A 5035-nucleotide genomic window follows, 5' to 3' on the forward strand; every position below is an offset into this window, starting at 1 on the left:
CATCAATCATCATATCGGCCTTCCGTATTATAAGATCACCGGCAAAAATCGACCAAGGTCGACCGACCAACTTTGGTCGGTCAAAAAACCGACCAAAGTTGGTCGGTTTTTCAAAAAAAAAATAATTTATTTTTTTACGAAACCGACCAACTTTGGTCGGTTTTCTTTGGCGCAAAAATGCGGAAAACTATTTTTGTGTCCCGCGAAATTTATGTTTCAAGAAACCGACCAACTTTGGTCGGTTTTTCAATTAAAATAAATAAAAATTAATATTAAAAAAACCGACCAAAATTGATCGGTTAATTCGGTCGGTCATTTAAAAAAACCGACCAACTTTAGTTGGTAATTTTACTTTTTAATAAAATCGACCAACTTTGGTCGGTTATTTTCGTGCGAAAATACCATTAAAGAGTATAAATCAAATAAAATACAGTTTTAAAACAAAATGTATCAATGGTCTAGTGGTAGAATAGTATCCTGCCACAGTACAGACCCCAGTTCGATTCCCAGGTGGTGAATCTTTTTATTACATAATTAAAATACCGACCAACTTTGGTCGATTTTTTTTGCAATATATATTTTTTTTTAATATAATTGACCGACCAAAGTTGGTCGGTAATTTCCGACCAACTTTGGTCGGTATGCCTTTCCGACTACAAAAATACCGTTCACACGTAAATGGTCGCGTTTTGGTCGGTTTTTGGCCATTACCGACCAACGTTGGTCGGTTTTTACCGGATTTCTAGTAGTAGTGATATTTGTTTTATATTTTTAATGAGGAATTGTTCGAACTATGTCCAGAAAAGATGCTGCTATTTGTGTTGGCGTTGGAGCTGTATTGTCCAGAAAACTTATTGATACCTGTATTAGATTCAAGTGGAACTGTGTAAAGATCTGATAATTCATCTTCATTATCTTCATGTCGATGTCCGTTAGGCCAAGGGTTATTTTTTGTGAACTTCTTTAAACTTTCAAGTTCCATTGCCACTTCCATCATCGTAGGTCTGTCTTCTCCATGCAAACTAAGACAACTCTTCACAAGCTCAGCTATCTTCTGAAGTTGCTCAAGACTTCCTTCCTTTACCACTCTGCGATCAAGAATTTGAAACAATTGATTCTTTTTCATGGACAGAATAAAATACTCTGCCAAGTTCTTGTCCTCGTCACTGTTCCTTGAAATAGGTTTCATCCCTGTCAAAAGTTCTGCAAAAACCACTCCGAAACTATAAACGTCACTTTTCTCTGTCAATTGACTTGTGCGAAAATATTCAGGATCCAAATACCCTAGTGTTCCTTGAACCAATGTATCAATGTGTGTTTGATCAAGAGGGATTAATCTTGAAGCTCCGAAATCTGCAACTTTTGCTGTGTAAACATCATCCAATAATATGTTGGTAGATTTGACATCTCTATGAAATATAGGCATCGATGCAGATGAATGAAGGTAAGCAAGCGAACTTGCAGTGTCTGTAGCAATTCTTAACCGATTTTGCAAAGATAACCAATGTGCTCCATTTTGGTTGTGGATATGCTCATAAAGTGTTCCATGAGAAACGTATTCGTAAACTAGTAAAGGAACTTCAGCTTCCAAACAACATCCAAAGGGTCTCACCACATTTCTGTGGTTGACTTGAGTGAGAATAAGTACCTCATTGATGAACTATTCAATTTGATCCTCGTCCACAAACTTAGACTTTTTATGCAATTATGCGATTATCAGGTAGAATACCTTTATATACAATCCCATTTCCACCACGACCAAGAATTCTATTATTGGCATAGTTGTTTGTAGCCTTCTTCAACTCCTCAGCTGTAAAAATTCTGGTTGCTTCCACACCACCCTCGTTAGAAGAGATTTGTTGTTTCAAGAGCAAACCACCATTCTGTTGGAAGAACTTCTCCCTAAGCTTAATGAGTTTTCGTTTCTTGACGCTAAAATAGAGCCAAGTCGCCGCAACCACTAGGGACATAAAACCAACTCCTACACCTACGTTTATATATTAGAGCAAAATTTCAAGCACCTCTTAAAAGAATCACATCTTTGTAACAATAATTTCATGCTTGAGAAAATCAAAGACAAGAAATAGCGTAACTAATGTAGTATCTAATTTCAAGTACATTGGATATTACAATTTCTAGATATTTTTCTAAGTTTGAGGAAAATATGCTATGATTCTTTTCTTCAACTGTTGGCTCTAAGGCTTGATTTTGTTCTTGAGGTTGATTGTTCTGTATTTTACTTCAACGAGGCTCAATTAAAAAAAGGTGGAAAATCATGCAACGACCTATATTCAAATGGATTCAATTTTCGAAGAAACTTACCAACAGAAAACTTGATCCATGGAAGCTCGGAGTTTAGTGCTATACAGCCACTACCATTCTTCTTTCCATTGCCGGTATGTCCTTCCGGACAAGAACAATTGTAACTCCCGTGCGTGTTTATGCAAATATTTTCACACGAATTGGTATTTGGATCTGCACATTCATCAATATCTAGCAAACAAGAGAAAAATCAGTCACATTAATGCCCGATGCTGCACGTTTAAGTACCTTTTATGAATTTGAGTTATATACTAACATGACCGTGGATAGAATTTTACACTATCAATTTACTTTTAACTTATTCAATATAGTAGGTTAGTTTTCATTTTGACCATAGTAATTAATGCTTAATAGAGACTTACTTACAATTACCTTGTGATTTAAGTTATATACACAGACAATATAGTAATGTTTACACAATTATTATACATATTACTTACTATTTATTGTAGGTTAACCAATCAACACCAATAAAATAAACATGCAATTACTTTCTAAATGACCTAAATTGTGTAAAAAATTATTGTGTCTGTGCATAAACTTAAATTTTTATCTTATAGGTGACCTGCACTGTCAGTGCATAGATGATCACAAAGATCTGGGCTAACTACCTTGACAGCCAATGTAAGGATTGCCTTCATATCCCGCGTTACAGCTACACCGATAACCACCTATGCCAGTGTCAGAATCAACACACTGGCTATTATCTCGGCAAGCATAATCGTCACGTTTTTGTGATTCAACACAAGTAAGATTTCCAATGGCCCAATCTAGTACGAGGGGCACACTAGTGACAATCCTATCTACCAAACTGATACGATCTTTCAGATCCTGCATGCCCAGGAATTGGAAGCGGCTTGCCTCACCAAGAAACGCATGGCTACATGGACTGAACGACCAAACTTGTATGTGGTTTCGTGGGCTTCCTAATGATGTATTGAAGTGTTTCAAGCCCTTTGGTATCGGTATTTCGCAGCAACCGGCGGACATACATGTACCATCGACCACGTCAGTCGAGTTCGTACAGAAGCTGAGGCAGCCATTCATGAACTCACCCCCAACTATTACACCAGAAGAATCGCAACCAACAACCGTGAATCTGTTGAAGCGGATTTAAAGTCAATTAGATGCAATTTACTCTAATACTCCCTCCATCACATTTATAGTGGGGAGTTAAAAAGTACAAGGGTCAAACTATTTGTAGGTGCTTGTCATTTGTGAAAAAGTATGGTTGAAGTTGGAAAAAAAAGGTTAAAGTTAAAGTTGCAAAAGAATCTTTGGAAGTTGACGCAAACATAAAATTTTTCAGGTTCTTTGATTACATATCTAGAAAATTACATGAAATGTCATGTATAAGTCACATTAGTTAATTAATGATTCGAAATGTGTACAAATATTTGAAAAAAATGTGGTAAAGAAAAATCTCTTCGATGCTCTAAATAGTTATAGTCCACGTAATGTAGAACAGCGGGAATAAACATTTTCTTTGCATATGTATATATAGTTAGAACAAAAAGGAATAGGTTCAGTTGAACCCGCCTAAGACTTCAACCTGTTAAGGGTAGAGAAACTGTAAGGATTATCAGTTCCTAAATCTGCCGATAGCTGATAATCCCGGAGCAGACGTCCTGTGGGTGTGTAACATTTCTCTGCTAAGACATTGAACAAGCGAATTTCGGCGTCGGCGATGTCATAGACCTTGATGCCGGATGTGAGGAATGTTGGAGAACCTGTTGAAGAGTTACAGTTTATCTCGAAACTCGGGTTTATGGCACAACCAGATCCTATGCCAATCCCAAATGGGTATGGAACTGTAAGGTTCCCACACTGTTTTGGGCATCCTGGTTTCGTGATATTGGGGTCTTTGGTTATGTTGTAATTATTGGGTTGAGAGGTGGTGTTAGTGGTAGTTTGAGTGGTGGCTAATGTCAAGATTATTAGCGCAAAGGAAGAAAAACAGGCAAATCGGAAATGAAGCTGAAGAAATTGTCTTTGCTTCATGGTTTTGAAAGATTATGGAAAAAAAAAAGAACGTAGGAGTATGTGTGAGGTGTTTCATCTTATATAATAGAGGCTATTAAGAAGATAACCCTTGCTAGTCAATGTTCTATTACTTTTTATCCTTTCTGTCTGTCATGCTCGCCACAACAAGTCATGGAACACCACTTCGAAACATTAATGGCTGGGAGTGGCCAATTTGCAGTTTTATAGTGCTTTTAATCAAGGTTTAATTTATCTTTCTTTTAATTTTTGATTAGTACAACTTTCTTGGAAAAGTGTTTGAGAAGAACGGGAAGATAAAGGGTGTGTTGGTACGGAGAAGAAAATATTTTTCAAATTTTTCATGTTTGGTTGGTTAAATATTTAGGGAAGAGAAAAAATATTTTTCTAAACTCAATTCTACAACCTCCCTATCCAACTGCACCCGTAATCCACCGACGCCACCCACTACTAAAAATTGGCGGTAAAAGCGTCCACAGTCTACCACCCGAAATCGATCAGTAAGCTAAACCGAAAGAAATCAGTCGAAAAATTGACATATCAGTTGTAAAAGTCAAAGCAAAAATTCAAAATAAAAATAACAACCACCATCGGTTGGTAACTGTGGTCTCAAAAGACCAGGAAAGTGCTTTTTCTTACATGTTTGCATAAACCGATCACTGATGTCGGTCTGAAATATAATCAATCTTGACAAAACGCTGGTCACACTTTC

General features: G+C 36.8%; 1 pseudogene; it reads right to left on the reverse strand.

The window, feature by feature from the left end:
* Positions 1 to 601: 601 nt before the first annotated feature.
* On the reverse strand, positions 602 to 4331 carry LOC104096675 (wall-associated receptor kinase 2-like; annotated as a pseudogene).
* Between the last annotated feature and the right edge of the window lie 704 nt (positions 4332 to 5035).

The sequence above is a fragment of the Nicotiana tomentosiformis genome, chromosome 7 (genome assembly GCF_000390325.3).
Source record: "Nicotiana tomentosiformis chromosome 7, ASM39032v3, whole genome shotgun sequence".
NCBI classification, from domain to species: Eukaryota; Viridiplantae; Streptophyta; class Magnoliopsida; order Solanales; family Solanaceae; genus Nicotiana; species Nicotiana tomentosiformis.